The 16,605-nt window shown below is 45.2% G+C and overlaps 1 long non-coding RNA gene across 1 annotated transcript; it reads right to left on the bottom strand.

Annotated features, from left to right (window-relative positions):
- Positions 1–1,635: 1,635 nt before the first annotated feature.
- On the bottom strand, positions 1,636–15,865 carry LOC120841062. The gene is made up of 4 exons (XR_005715686.3): positions 15,785–15,865; positions 15,136–15,184; positions 12,990–13,199; positions 1,636–1,809 (listed from the first exon to the last, which is right to left on the bottom strand). It is a non-coding gene; the product is annotated as an uncharacterized LOC120841062 (long non-coding RNA).
- Between the last annotated feature and the right edge of the window lie 740 nt (positions 15,866–16,605).

Genomic DNA, 16,605 nt, shown 5'->3' with positions numbered 1-16,605 from the left:
TGGCAGTTATGGCTGAAGTATGGCACCAACTTTGGTGCTCCTCTGGCGGACCAGAGAAACGCCAAACCTTGGCATGCCCCGAATTCCCAGTTTAGGTTTTACTATGGCAGTTATGGCTCAAATCTGGCACCAACTTTAGCGCTCCTCTGGCGGACCAGAGCAACGCCACACTTTGGCATGTCCAAAATACCCAAATTGGGCATCGCTCTGGCAGTTATAGCTCTAGTATTGCACTACTTTGGCAATCCTGTGGCGGACCCGAGAAAAGCCAAACTTTGGCACGTCCCAAATACCGAAATTAGGCGTTGCTCTGGCAGTTATGGCTGAAGTATGGCACCAACTTTGGCGCTCCTCTGGCGGACCAGAGAAACGCCAAACCTTGGCACGTCCCAAATACCGAAATTAGGCGTTGCTCTGGCAGTTATGGCTGAAGTATGGCACCAACTTTGGCGCTCCTCTGGCAGACCAGAGAAATGCCAAACCTTGGCACGCCCCGAATTCCCAGATTAGGACTTACTATGGCAGTTATGGCTCAAGTATGGCTCCAACTTTGGCACTCCTCTGGCGTACCGGAGAAGAGCCAAACTTTGGCATGCCATAGGATCGCCCAACTAAGGCTATAGTTAGGCACCGTACTTTGGCACTGATGAATGCCATGGTGCAAAAACCTAACTGCGCCAAAGTTGGGCCCTTATGTTTGCCAGACCTTTGCCCAAGTTGGGCATTCCTCTGGCGTGCTACCTGGGGAATATACCATGTACCGGACATTTTCAACAGTCTCCCTGAAAGAGTGTGGGACCTGGATTCGAAAAAAAAAGTTGAAACAAGCCCTACGAGACCTAATTTAAATCAAGTGTGCCTGCACGAACCAGATTCATCTTCTGGACGTCTTAAACTGTGCTCTAAATATTTTTTTTCTTAGGCCAGTGATGGGAGTTTTATTACAACTCAAGTACCGTGGCAGCTTGACATGGACCTGTGCTTCATTTTTTTAATATTTCGATGTATGTGTGCGTGTTCTTCATGTAATGCGACTATCCACATACCATCAACTCTGGACTCTAACTTTACCAATGCTTCAATGTTATTTTTTCTTAAAACTTGTGTGCGTGTGTTTGTGTGTCTTATGTGCTGATGCACTCTTCACAATGTTGAAATTAATTGATTTATAACTTTACTACTGGTGGTTTAGCCACACAAGCCAATTCTGGCTTCGGCAGACCCAAATCATACTTCGTCGCATCCGAAAATAAACCATATACCGTTATTATTATTGTTACAACTAGGTGACTGGTGCGCGACCAGAAAAAATCCTCCTGGTCCGGATATCGGTTCCGGGTTCCATACCCGTACCAGGCGGATTTTTTCGGTCGCTCAACAGTCACCTAGCTGTGTTTGGAGATTTGTTTTTGTCCTCTGTCCCTCTTGTTCCCCTTCTCCAGGGATTATTTTCGTCAAAATTATTGTTGTCACGATAATGTCGGACCTCCAGGAAAGTGTGCAAACTGATTTGAGTAGTACGTAAGCGGCGGAAATTCAACGGATAAAACGTCAAATGATTTCGTCCCCTACGAAACTGTGATATTTCTGGCAAGGGTACGTTGAATCTCTTAAGTCATAAGAAAAAACTCCCGATTCTGTAATATTTTTGTTTATTTAAACACAAAGACGCAGGCTGAGAGTTGCAGAAAACTAGATGAAATTCAGCGAGGCGGCTTGAGGATCGCCGAGGCGTGTTAACGGCCACAAATGTCCCTCCAAAGGATTCACATCGGGAAAGCGCAGACCGAGAAAGGCGAGGGAACACACCTGTAAAGCCGGCAAAAAAACTGCGTCACCTGCAACATGAAGAAAAGGTTCCAGGACAGGGAATTGTACGTAACGAGTGACTTGTACCTTTGTACTTTTTTCAGAAACGAAGTAACGACTTAGTTATTTCTGAGGAGAAAGCCCGAGTAGCATAATTTTGTTACTGTTTAATGAAGTAACGAGTGACGGTGTTCAGTTGGCGAGGGGGACGTCTACAACACAGTGTCCAACCTAGTTCTCACCCCGGCTGGGGCCTGTAATTTGCACAACGAGAAAACGCTTGATAGGTTATTCAAAGATGTGCACCATGATATGTCGGTGTAGCAACGGTTATCTCCGCATGAGCGCGTTCACACGCCAGAAATCATAATGACAGGAAGCTGATGCTGTTTCATAAACACAACGGATTCAGAGTAACCAGAAAATAGCGCGTTACCTTCGAGCTGAGACAAGGCGTTTCTTTTGAATCGTAGTAATGAGTAGTGTACTTAGTTCCTTTTCGAGGAAGTACTGAGTATGAGAATTTAGTTGCTATATTTCAGCCACGTGTCTGGCAGAGACATTAAATTTCCCGGTTCCTTGCCGTGCGTCGCACATGAACTGCCGCGACACAACTGAGGTGCTGCACAGCTTGCTGAACAAACTCTGCTGCACACAGCCGCCAAATTTAGAGGACAACTTTTCCGCTAAATTTATGGAAAGGTTTCTACGTTTCAGCCAGGAAATGCTGCGTACGCTTCCACGATAAAAATTCTGGAAAATCTTCACTATATTTTGGTTGAAAACAAATTTTCCGAGAAACGACTCGGATCCACGTGACGTCATGTGACACGATGCAGTCGTGCAACTTTGTGACGGTACGTGCCACGACGACTCTACATGGTTCACATCCAGGGAATCTGCTGCGAAACAACGCCGATAACGGCTTCAGGTGATTTATTTGTGTTAGAAGACTACGGAATCAATAATTTCCTACAGCGCCACATATATTTTTAACAAAATAAAAAAAAAAAACTACACTGCTCGAAACCAAAACCTAGACTGTACTGAGGAGCAAGAAAAAATATCGAGGACAGAATTGGCGGAAATCACGTGGCTGTGCAACTTCTTTTTGTTTTTTTTAATCAACTTATTTAGAGCTTCTTAGAAGCCACAAAAATGTGTATCATATTTCTCTTCTATTGTTAATATTATGTGTGTGCCTTCGATGACCTAAGACTTTGATTATATTTGGTGGTTGTGTCGAAACCATAGAAAACGGCTCGTAACCGCGGAGAAGAGAGTGAGCGCGACTCAAACCGGCCAGTTCTCGATCGGCGGTTTTCGGGCGGAAAGAAAACGAATTTCGAGCCGCAAACTGTTTTTTTTTTCTCGGTACTTGGGATCTCATATGTCATGTACAAATAAAACCTTGGCGAGCAAAAATACCCTGCCAGTGCCCCTTAAAAAGGGAGCTGAAAAGGTTTTTGAATTAAAACAAACAGTAAATGTTGAGGTTTAGGCATCTATGGCTTAAATTTTATTTCGAACTTATAAATAGCAGGGTCGTAATAGCAAATTGAAAATTCGACGTCAACTTGCCTATTGCGGCGCGTCAACAGTAGGAAAGCGCTAAACTGGAGAGAAAACCATGCCAAAGTTACGTCATTAGCAAGGTCAGTTAAACCTTGCTCACCATTAACCTGACTCTGGGATGCCTTCAATGACGTCCCGACGCTCTGGACAGATAACAGGCGGAAGAGAGGGAACCCGTATTTAATTCGTTTTTTTATTTATTTGCACACCTACATCGCCTGAAGAGGCATTATAGTGGGGAAGGGCACATACATAAAATGTGTACACTACAAACACAAGATGAAACACAATTATTCAAGACGTAATGAACTGCGGTATTTAGAGGTAACATTGAATATTTTTAAAAACAGCTCTGATAATGCCGTTTCAACAATGTTCCTTGGCAGGTTATTCCAATCTTCAATCGACAGCGGGAAAAAAGAACATTCGGGAACACCAGTTCTGCTGCGAAATGGAAATTTTTTTTTTTAATTATTTCTTCTCTCTGATACATAGGACGGCTCAAAAACATACTTGGACCTACTAATTGCGCTATGGATGTAACCAAACCAACAACGCGCGCGAGTTAAGGCAAGAATTCCCCATGGCTTCATTAAACTGTCGTTTTGGGTAGTGAAGAAGAACCTGTCTTTTAATTAATTTTTCCTCTAAATCTAACAGGCAAACTAACTTTAGCACAGAAGTCACGTGAAGTCAATATCCCTTAAAAAGTTAGCAGGAAACTAAATTGGTTTATAGGTCACGTGACATAAATTCTCTCGCTAAACTTAGCGGAGTAAATTAATTTCTGTGTCGGTTTCGTGACGTCGGGTCACGTGACAACAAATTTTTTTTTTTCAAATTATAATAGGAACAATAAATTGATTTCTGGGCGACGCGACATAAATTTCCTGTTAAATTCAATGGGAAAGGTACGGACGGACGGAAAAAACGTTTGGATTGAGGATTTCGTCAAAATACATTTCATGCAGGGTGGAAATATTTAGGTAATTCAGATTTACTTGATTTACATCAGATAATTTGGACAGGGTGTTAATACCTGCCGAGGTTTTTATTTGAACATGGCCTGAGAGCCCACCTACCCAGAACACGATTTGTGGTTCAAAATTGTTTTTCTTTCCGCCCGGAAGCAGTCGCTCGAGAATTGGCAGGTTTCAGTCGCGCTCACTCTCTTTTCTATGGTCACGTGGCGGTAAAACTATGTGCACCAAATATGTTCAAAGTCGAGGGTCATCTAAGGGAGACATTCAATATTAAGAATGAAAAAGTACGTGAAATCCTTTTTCTTGGCCTCCAAAAAACTGGAAATGCGTTGATAACAAAAAAAAAAAAATATGAGCAGATAACAGGAAGTGGTTGGAGTTCCTGAGGAACGAGAACTGTGTTTTTCAGCTCCGGTAAATAAACAAAGCATCGCAGAAAGCTCTAACTTCGTGAGAATGTGACGCTAGCGGTTCGAATAGAACTCGAAAGTTCGAGAACATGACGTCACGTAGTTCAAAAGATAATTAAGAAAGATGAATCTTCTCTATGAGCCGACGTCCAGTTAAGCCTAATATCGTCAAAACAAGAAACCACACTGTAGGCGCTTGTAGTATCTAATTCAATGGAAACACAAATTGTCAGCAGCGAAGAAAACAACATCCTCTTTCTGGCTGAAAACATTTCTTCCGTTTACCTTTCACTGAAATAAATGCGATATGCTCTCACCGTGTCATTTCTTGTTTTAACGATATTAGGCATAGGTAGACGTCGGCTCATATCGAACATTTGCTTTTTTTTATTATCTTCTGATCGAGATAATGCCTTGTTATAAAACTTTTCCTTTCTATCTCAACTGCCAGCGTCACATTTCCACAGAATGTTAGACTTCCTGGGATGCATACTTTGGCTGCCCTGGCCGAAAAAACATGGCTCGCGTTCCTCGGAAACTCTCTGTACTACATGTACACCTCATTCTTCCCCACCCCTGCTCTTCTCAATCTGTATGAGCATCGTACCGGCGTGAGGTCGTGCATTACTACTGCCTGGTGTACGTTAAAGACACCAGGCTATAGGGGTAGTACTGAACTTAGTTAAATTGCTCATCTAGAGCTGAGAGACAAGTCGCCCGTTGACGCAGACTAAGTTCAGGCCGTATAAACATACTAAGAATACTTGCTGTATCGCGTTTGCACAGATACGCCTATGCGCAGAAATGTGGCCACGGTCGGCCATCTCTAGCCATGATAATAATATGGCAGACAACGCTGTGGCGGCAGGCAGGCTGCCATAAAGATAGCCGTGGGTCTAGCAGATTGTACCATGGGTGATATTTCGTGCTTAATGTAAATCGCTCGACGAACCAAGCAGATTCTTGAAACTCAGTGGATGCGACAGAGGAAGGTCGATTATGCCGTCATGTTGTGCGGCGCGCTGTTTAAATCGCCCAGATCGCGAAAAGACAAGAACTTACCATCGGCAAGCATTCAGTGTTTTTGTGACTATCCTGGCGCGTAGTGATACGCTGGGGTAAAAATTATTTATTTGTTCCCAAGGTTTCCACGAAGTCGCCCTGCCACCCTTCAGCCAGCTGCGGGTGGAAAATGTGTACCCTATCTAACGGGCGGTAGATTGCGCCACCCTACTATTATGGTGTGGCTAGAGATAATATAACACTACCAAAAATATGGGCGATCGTGGTGGCATTGGCCGCACTCGCGGAGCGGGCGAACGCGAGTGAATCCAGCAAAGAGTCATAGTGATCAGTGGTTATTCTCAATATAGCGTCGTAGCTGGACGACGCTATACGACGCTGCACGACGAACCAACACTGCAATGGACGTGGGGCCGCTACTTGGGAAATGTTCGTCTTCCCTCGTCCCGAGTTTGTTTTATTCGTTCTTTTGCCAGTCAATGTTGCCAAAACGCTCTTCAGTTCATGTTGTTCGTAGTTCCGGCGAATCGATCTTCAAGCGCAGAACGTCGAGCCGAAGGGACATGAGTGCGAAACAATCGCACGATAATGGGTGCACGCAAGTTCGTCGTCGTTGTTGTCTGCTGCACTCGCCCAAGAAGCAGAGAAAAAAAAAACGCGGTCGGCGGGAGCCACGTGACTTCTGGCATTTCCTCGTCTACATTTCTCCCTCCTCCTTAATACACATCGTCCACGGGTCTCGGCCATGAGCTTCAGTGCTCATGTTTCGGTTTCATTTTCGAGCACTTCAGTTTTTATCTTTATTAAAAGTATACCTGACTCTATAGCAAAATATAGATTGGGTAGTCTCTTGACACCATATTCAATAGCCCGGTGAAGAATAAAAAAATAAATTTTGATTGCTACGCGTTTCTTTCTCTTCGAATCACTGTAACTAGACATGGTGATTTCCTATGACTACCTGTATTTTTCAACTTGGCAGATTGACTGGTACATTCGTCTGATAACTAAAAACTATGCGGACGAAAGCGTTACTGGAAATCTAAAGTTCAATTTATTAGACCGACCTCGAGAGTCAAGTTCGTTACTCCACAACTGCAGGCAGAGATTGGGAAAACTATAACCCCGCTGGAGCTCTCAGAGAGCCCAGCACGAGACGGCCGGAGCCATCTTGTGCCATGACGCCTGTCTCCTGTGAACTACAGTTATGGAGGCGTCACGCATGCATGAAACGCTTAGTTAGATCGATCTATTAACAACATTTATTTCTGTAATCCCCGCCATATTTGACCGAAAAGAGCTTGATCTTAACTGTTCTGAATTAACCTGACACTGGAGTATAGAAGAAACATCAAAAAGTAGAAGAGATCGAAAATAGACATGGTGACGTCTAAAGAAACTTGATCTTCTTTTAGAGGGTCAGAAAAGCTTCGCTTGACGTGTCGTTCTTGTCGAAGGACATCCTTTTCTAGTTTCAACTTTTTGTTTTCGCGTTTGGATCTTGTTGGTCTAGGCCGTCATGCAGCCGATGAACTTATGGTAAGGTAGAACGAAAGCCCTATACAGCTCTTCCTTGCTTAATGATTTTTTTTCGAATGAAATAAAAAATGTGGCTGCATATAATAAATCAAATATTAAACAAACAATGCATTGTTTTAATTATTTTTTGCTGGAAAGGTTTGATTTAAACCATTATTGTAAAACTAAGCTGATTTAAATCACAATTTAAATTATATTGATTTATATTCTTCACCCTGATTTCATGCTTTAAAGAGAAGCTGAAAAGGTTCTTGAATTTGAAGAAATAGTATAGCGGAGTGAAAGCTAGGAAAAGTGGCGTCGCCAATGGGGTCAGATGATCCTTTCTCGTCACTAAGCTGACCCTCGGATGACGTCAATGACGTCACAACACTCTGGATAGGTAGCAGGTGACAGAGGGGATTGTCGTATGCCCGGAGGCGATTGCTGCACGCATATTTCAAAATAAATACCGTTTGCGTTTTCTTCTCCCGAAGATAAGTGCGATGACCAGATTACTTAGAGTGCTTGAGCTTCCCTTTGAAATAAAACGCGATGGAACGCAAAGCTGCCATCCAGAAGTCGGTCAGGTGTACTTTGCCTAAAGCCACAAAATAATACCTATGCCAAGAGTAGCGAGATTACGGTCAGTCCGCAGGTGAGCTGGTGGAAGTTTGCCAGGATGATTTTAACCCAAAACTGGAACCGAAGGAGAAGTTCCTTTTTTGACAGTGGAAAAGAAAGTAACAGGGGACAGATAGCGTCTCAAACTCCGCAAATAATTTTAATCAATCAACCTCCTTATACACAAAACTACAACCGCAACCAAACCACCGAAAATCCTGTTTTTCAAGGTCGCGCGCAGAACACTCACCCACGTTATAAAACGAACTAAGTGATGGCTGGTACAAAACACAACCACCTTTCGGTTTAGACAAAAAACCTAAACAGCTAGAGGTCACAAAAAAGTACAATGCTTTTGAACTGCGACATCAACACAGTGATACGTTTGGTTGGTTTGGGGGAATCACAGTGTGTGTGTGGTGCAGGAGCCCCGGGTAAGTCGAAGGAAGCACGCATGTCTCGTTAATATGGGCCCCGTTAATATTGATGCCCCCCTATGAGGACGCCACTTTCGTGGACAGACTGGGAAAATACATGCATTTTTGTTTCGTTATTATGGACAACTTACATTATGGACCATTTTTGTTTTACGGGAACGGAGGTGTCCATAATAACGAGACATCACTGTATCGTCCCTTTGGTCCCTGATTTTCTTGTGGGCGCAGCCATTTTTTTTTCCTAGAAAGACTGCGTTATTGGCGATAGCTAGCCTTCGAAACTCCGGATCCCTCGGCTTTGAACATGGTGTCAGGAAGTTTAAGTAATGCCGTTTCGCTTGGCGCGTCAGACTGGTTTAACACTTCCGGGGGACCGGACAGCGTTTTCCGCGATTTCGCCTAAAAGATTTTTTTTTCTTTTTTAACTGGCAACAATGATTCGTAGTACCGAGAGGGTAGAAGTGCCGTTACGCTGACCCGTATAGCTTCGCTCGTGACTCCAGGCCCAGTATATACACCAACGCGCTGCTTCCAAACAAGTCCGCTTCGGGTGCGCAGAAACCAGAATCCAGTGAAGTGAACCGTCGCGTGCGCTGTTCCGACACAGCGCCACACCAGGGGTGAGCCGTCAGAGACGCGTGTTGGTGGCATGCGGACCTCAGATCTTTTTGCTACACTGTTAGCAAGTGCCGTGTATTTGGTGAATATTTGGGGTGAAAAACACGCTATTTACACAAATTACCATAAATTTACACGATGAGTAACGGATAATACGTTCAGATATCATGCGAGGTTGTAAAAAACGTGTTTTGGTTCGGTCATACACGCATAACCGTGTAGCCGACCTCGATAACACGCATCGCCTCCGGCGACGACCGCGGCATTGCAGGCTATCGAAGCACCGGAATGCTTGGGGACACACTTAGAAAGGACCGTCGAGACAAATGCCGCCGAAAGAAACATGTCTCGGAAACAGATATGCACCAAAAGCAATTACGCCATGTCGCGGGACGTTGGCGAAACCCGCGCTTACCGTGGCTCGCCGCCATTTTCTGGTCGATGGCAATGCGGCTTCCCTCATGTCGCCCATGTTTGCATTTAGTTTAGGGCTCTTGATAATAGTTTCTTACACACCACAAATAAAGTCATGGGTCCAATTATTCGTTCCAAACAGTTAAAATGGATATAAAAAGCGTGTCCTCGATGTGAACACGTGACATTGCAGTTGGTTTCGTTTTTGCTTCAACCTTCAACTGCAAGCGATCTGGCCACGGCGCAAGTGCAACGCCGATGTACGCTGGAAGCAAGCGCCGGTTGGCTTTCGTTCTTTTTGTTTGACTGGAGAAATTTCTGGCAGTCGCTATTGTTTTGGTTTGACGGGACGCGAGAAGCTTCGCATAGAGCTTCGCAGTTTGCGAGCACATAGTGAAGACGTGACCGGAGAAGTGCCCCTGTGACGTTCCCGGAAGACGGAAAGTACCATTCGTCGTGTGTGCTTTGAAAGCGAGGGGAGTCACGGGTCCACGAGTGCGCAACCACAAGCCAAGGTTCACGACAGCGCTGCGTTCTTCGGCGATCTCGTTCTCTTTGGGGCAACACGGCGATGCGAGAAAGGGCCGAAACGTTCGTGGTGTGTGGTGCGGTGCTTGTAGGTAGAAACCCGCACTAACGCGGAGCTCATATTGGTTGTTGTGGGGTTGCGTTTGGCGGGTTTAGCCCCGTCGTCGTCAGCTGATCCGGTCCAGCTGGTCGGGGAGGACGCAGCGAGCGTTCCTAAAAGTAAATCTTCCTTCGTTCCGTTTCAAAATGTGGAAGATTCCCGACGCATACCGTGAGTAAAATGCTGCGGCCGTTTTCAACAAAATTACGTCGTTTTAATTGAACAAGGGACTTCGGATAGTTTCCCTAAATCTGCCGTTTCTATGCTTCGTGTCGTTAGACTGCATTTGCACAGCGACGTGTTCGCACAGCGACGCACACCGCTCGAGTAGATGATTCGGTCCCGCAAACGACCGGTTATACAGAATTTCAGGGAAACTTAAGACACCACCGATGTTTTCCTGTAAATCTCGTGTGACTCGTGTGAGTTTGTTGCGCTCATCATGCGGTGTGAATAAACTATAGGGCAAGATTTTCTACCTGCCCACAGATCCATGAACTGAGACCAATTTTTTACGTAGAGAACATAGTGGTTTTCCTTTACATTGGGAAAAGGCCCGAATATGTCTCTTTTCCCTCTGGCACTGCCCCAAGTTTCAAGTTGCAGTTTCTGTAGACATACCTACTAACAGGTACAAACTGCTCTAAAGCAGGTAAAAGACTGGAAAGTCAGGACGGTGCGGACACCATGTTTTGCGCTTCTCGCAAGGTGACTGACGCTTTTGCGAGGTATGCGGAATATGCAAACGATTTTGTTATGCCCTTTGTTTGCGTCTCCAGAAAAAAGAATAAGATTATTTACAAATTTAGGCGCAATCACAAGCCAAGATTTACGATAACAGTGCGTTCGCTTCGGTGGTCCGTGTAGTGGTATTATACGCTGCTTTCTGCAACACCGCGTCATGACGAAGAGCTGGAACGGTCACGGTCTGTGCTGGGCTAGCGGTTGACAGAAACCCGCATCGCCCGCATCGGCACCGAGTGCACTTGGGCTGTTGATGCTCGAGCCTTTCATACGCGGCTTGTCGCCAGCTGATCCTGCTGCTCGACGGTGAGGAAGCGGCGAGTGTGACCTCAGAAGTAAATGTAAATCCTCGTTCATCCAGTTATCCAGTGTCAAAGTGTGGAAGATGTCCAACGTGTACTGAGGGCGGGAACTACGAGCGTTTTGCCTTGCTTTTATAACCGAAACCAGAGCAGCGAGATAATTGCCTTGCGTACTCCAAAATGACGCAAGCAATATGTTTCAACAGGTCGAGTACGTCACCGCGGATGTAGGCGAGACTGTGCACTGTTTAAACGCTTGCAGTATCCACGAGTGCTACCAGAAAAACGACGTCAACAGAGAAGGAGCTCGCGATTTTAGCATAATGCAGTGCCACGGGCTCGTGAATTTTCAATGTAGCTACATAAAAATATTAAAAAAAAAAAAAAAAAAAACGCATCAGCGCCACAATAATGATCACGAATAACACCGGTCACAAACTCCCAAGCCTCACCGCTTCGCTCGACACCAACACGACAGACGACAACAATCTGCATCAAAACGCCCCAAAAGTGAAGGCGTCTGCTCCCGTACGCGTACTACAACTAGCGGAAGTGAAGTGTTGGGCGGATGTCCTTCACAATAATATATATAAAAAATGCCTTGCGCAAGTATAATTTCCATTGATTATTGAATACGTACTGATAAAATCCCAATCATTTGTTTTTCTATCTGATTCAAGCGAGTCGGACTGCTCATAACACTGGTCGACCATGAAAATAACAAAAATTTGAACTTTTTCATGGCCGGTTTAAGATTTATTGTTAGTACATCGTTGTTTTTCGCAAAGGACTAATTTTACAGATTTTGCCTCCATACTTTTTAAATGCAAACAGTTCTTACATACTGCTGTCCATTGTGCCGTGTTCTGTGTCTTCTTCTATAAATCGGTAACGGTCAGCGACCAAAGAGCTCACCCGTACATGTCAAGCATATATACGCCGCGGGGAGAGTCCGTTGTTAGTGTTGTTAGTGTTAGGAAGTGTCGGGCGTAGTGTCGGTGTTGTGTTTGTGTATGTGTCGCTGCTGTGTCCTACGTGGTGCTCGTCTTGTCTGTGAGGTATGTAGAGTAGCAGTCTACTCGTGATAGTTCCCAGCGTATTAACCCACTCCTGCTTTTTTTTTCATTGGTTGCTAGAAATCGCACTAGGTGGCGCAAGTTACCGCCCGATTACAAGAGTTTGCTTGAGCTATTTATCCATGTAAATTCAATATTCGTTTTTTTTTTTTTTTTGTCTAGCGGTTTTGTCGTAGCTGCCGACACCACCGACCGCCGACGATGCACGTACGTACAGAGCGCGACACTGTTAGCGCGAACAAGCGATCGCCGGTTTTTCCAGTTTCTCTCTTTGTAACCAAGGGATGTCATCCAAGTTATTATTGCTACGGAAAGAGCTCATTTAGTTCTATAATGTAAGCGATAAAATTTCGTGCGCAATAATACTATTTAAAAGTAAAATGCGAAAATGCGCCGACGTCGTGTTCGCGCTAACAGTGTCGCGATGTGTACCTTTGCACGTAGCTACGTCCGCCGCTCGGAGACTGTTTACTGTGCATAAAAGACATCGAACGAGAACGAACGCGTCCTGTATGCTTTCAGTTCGGCTGAAAGGCGCGGCTGGCTGGGCTCGTCCCTCGCCTGTTCTCGGCTGCTGGCCGCCATGTTTCACAAGGAACACGTTGAACCGTGCTTCTCGGAAGGCAAACACGGTGTAGCGTGTTAACTTTACACAGCACCTCATGTGTAGACGAAAAACACAGATGGCTCCGTGTAAAACGAACACGTTTCGACGTGTCCGCTATGGTTCAACGGTTAACACGTCTGGGCGTGTTATTTTTGCTAACAGGGTAGAACATTGCCATGGCACAGGTCACCCAAAAGGAAGGGGGGTTGTTGTGAACTTACGTCGAATATGAGCTTATTCAATGTCTTCCGCCGGAACGGGTGAGCTGCCGGCTTCGCCGATACAGTAAGGGGGGTCACATACGTAGCCAGTGAGGCAGCAGTGCTGATTGTCCGAGCAACAGACTGCATTCTTCAGGGGACAGCAGCCGGCATTGCACTGCGTTTCGGTGCCAGGGCATGCTCCGCCACCGGGGCGAAGTTGGCTCAGGGCTGTCGGGACAAGTTTTATTTCAGTATCAGCCACGTATCTTGGCTGCTGATACTAGACGCTGTTTGCTATATTGAACAAATTAAAAAATATCGCCTAAAACAGATATTAATGCCATGAACACTTGGGCATCGCAGTTCTTTGGGACAAAAATGTGCTTTTTGCCTGCGCATTTAGTGCCTTAAAATGCCCGAAGAAGCCAAGGTAGAACCAAAAGTGACCTTTTCGGCCCAGTCTGGGTTTTGCTCAGAATCGCCTATCAGGAGCCAGAGTTAGTTCTGGTTGTTGCAAAACGTGGGTCAAGTGAGGCGTTTGTTTCTCTAGCTTACTGCTTATGTATGCGAAAGCACATGGTGGGGTTTCCAATGAGCAGCGTTTTTATATAAGAATGCTATGCAATGTGACATGCGGCGAAGAGATTTGGAATGTATGGGGTGTTTGTGAGAGATCCGAACCCGGCTTTTCGCACCGCAAAAGAAACTGGACACCGCGGAGAGCTCGAACTCCGTCAGAACGTAGCCCCAACCTTTCGAGCAAGATGCCAAGGTTTCAGCACCAACCGTGATCTTACTCAGAAGTTATAAGTGATTTTTCTTTTAATTTTAATGGTAAAATGGGGCCCACTTTTGCCCGTTTTCGGTTACGGGGGCCATAGAGCTCCATGTATACGAGAGCTCCGTGGCGCTCGGTGGGAAACGCTGCGAGTCACGCTGGGGGCGAGGCTGGCGAAGGTTAGGTGGCGCTGCGTGTATCAACTAGTGATGACGTTTGGGGTGGAAAAGGTCTTGTCTTCTAGGTTGTATTGGTTAACACCCTCCCTCCCGATCATGGCGCTACACCATTATACACCGTTTCACGATAACTTGGCGAACTGTGGAAGCTGCGGCTTCCGCGGTCCAATAAGAGCGCCGGAGCAAGGCACGTCATAACACTCCATGGTCGAGGCCACGGGGGCCTCGTTACCGCCACGGCCATAGCGCCGTCCGCGACGAAAAGTAGTTCTAGGCTTCTTTTTTTTTAAACAGCAATGGAACTCGCGCGATTCCATCTCTAACTAAAAGATACGAAGAATAAAGAATAAACAATCACAAATTAATGTGTTTTAATTATACTTGAAGCAAAAAAGTGACGCCACATCTGTATCCACTCTCGATTTTTTTTTCTACTTGTTGCGCCGTGGCCGTTGCTGACCGCAGCCGTGCAATCGGCCGTTTCCACTCAAAACATCGCATTGCGCCCTGGCATTAGCACCTGACACCAATTCGCGGCTAAATTGAGCGTATGGTTGTCTCATGAACTGTTCCCGAAGTGCTCGCTATTCTAGCGGACGGAAATGTTGCTGCTGTGGACGTTCATCCGAAGTTAGTTGGTTTCGGAGCAGGCGACTCTTGGCTAGCAGACGACAGGCGGTTCCTCCGGGCCACGCGCCTCGCATTTGGTGTAGTGACACACATTCTCCCCTTTCGTCTAGTCACGTGCATCTCTCTAACGTTCTCATTGGACCGCAGAGCCGTAGCCTCCACAGTTTGAAAAGTTATTATGAAACAGAGTATTGTCACGCACGCTATGACGTTTGGGTGTGATTAAAACAAAAAAAAGGGGGGGATGTCTTAGTTGGAATGGTTTGTATACACCACTGACACCCTTTTCAAATGTAGATCTTAATAATTTTGAAAACACGTTCTGCGCTGACACCAGGGAGTTCGAGCAGATAGTTTCTATGCCTCCGATAACGATACCTGATAGCGATGCGAGGCATACTCAAAGAGTATCGTTATCAGAGGTATTGAAACGACATACTAAAATTCTTTATTGCCCTTCGCTGCTCAAGGTTCGGTATTAGTGGAGCTGTCAAAGTGCGACCTGAGATACGTATTGGGAATCTAAACTCGGCGTACGGCGTTTCTAGTTTTTAAAGAGATATCATGTGGCACGTACCGATAATGGCAAAGAGCACACCAGCTATAACTCTCCTCGGTGTCATGATCTGCAACATATGAAATATTTATGAGGTTGTGTCGAGCGACAATAGATTAACCTCAAGATATCTTACCACGTGCTCGCCTGGCGATAAAGCGAGTCCCGAAAGGGAGACAAAATACATAGGTGAAATATTTTTCTTCGTAGTATAAAACCTGTCTGCGTAACTTTTTTTTTTGTATTCCTTCATTTGTTAGGTTAACAAAGGTGTCTGCTTAGAACTTCACATTTTGGTTAAAAAAATAGGCAAGAGTTAAAAAAAAACACTGCTCCTCGTGCAGAAAAAAAAAATTAGCTCCAGCAATAATTTAATTTCAGAAGGACGAGAGTTCCTCGACAGTTTTCCTGGCGTTTCAACAAAAACAACACCAAACAGCGACGAATCATTAAATGACTCTCCGGCCTCCATTGAGCTGTCGACAGTTCAAGGGTATGTCGAGGATCTTACCGTCGCTCCCCAGCGAACGAGATATTGCTTAATAAGGAGGCTGAAGCAAAGATGCCTGAGAAGTAAGGCACGCCCTGCATTTATTGAGCTGTCAGTGACAACGGCCGCCTCGGTATTGCTATGCCCCTGTCATTTGAGTGAGTGAAAGTACCAACTTACTTTGGAAGATTTCGATTAAGTGCCTGCACAATATTTACCCCAGAAGACGCTCTTCTCGTCAGCTGGTAGCATGCAGTCGGGGCTCCGACCCTTTATAGTCTGTAGCAGCTTTACAACAGCAGGACAGCTCCCTGCTCGCCATGATTGGTGGTTTCCCCCTCCGCACTCTCCTTCTCTGCAAGGTTCGCTCTGCGAACCGTTCAATGCGATTCGAAAGGAAGAGGGTTTTGTCGGAGCATCTGTTCCGCTGTTGCTATAGCCTGCTACAGACTACAGCTCTCGTGGTTTTCAAAGCGAGCAATCAAACAAAAACGCGGTGATAAAAACTAAAGTGTAGGCATGACGAGAAAAATACGTTGATGAAATGCCTTTCCTACCTTGTGAAATCTATGAAAGTGGAATCTAACCATTAATTTTATTACTTTTTTATTTCTGCCTTTGATGATTCGTTGAGGTCTCAGAGGGTCCCACTAGCACGTGTATTGGACTGAAGCAGCCTCAGGAACAGCAGCATTCTTTTTTTTTTTTTTAGTAAACTGAGATTTTTAATTTTGAAGATTTCAACGTACCTCAACAGGTACAGCCACATAACCGGTAAAGTAAGAGAAATCCTTGTTCACCGATGGTAGTAATTTTAACAAAAAATAAAAAAAATACGACTGTTCAACGGTTGCTTTAAGAACGCAGTGTGAGACGGTTTTAACGTCGGAAACGTTTGCAGTTTGGACGCTATATATTGCCTGTCTTGGCAAGAAGAGAAAACACGCCACCTTGCCTTAATATCCCAATTTTACTTTGTATTTCCAAAGGAAAAAAACAGA

This window comes from Ixodes scapularis, unplaced genomic scaffold (genome assembly GCF_016920785.2).
Source record: "Ixodes scapularis isolate PalLabHiFi unplaced genomic scaffold, ASM1692078v2 ptg001274l_1___fragment_1__unscaffolded, whole genome shotgun sequence".
Lineage (NCBI taxonomy): Eukaryota > Metazoa > Arthropoda > Arachnida > Ixodida > Ixodidae > Ixodes > Ixodes scapularis.
The sequence above is the reverse complement of the archived record's forward strand: the minus strand, read 5'-3'. Positions and strand labels throughout refer to the sequence as shown.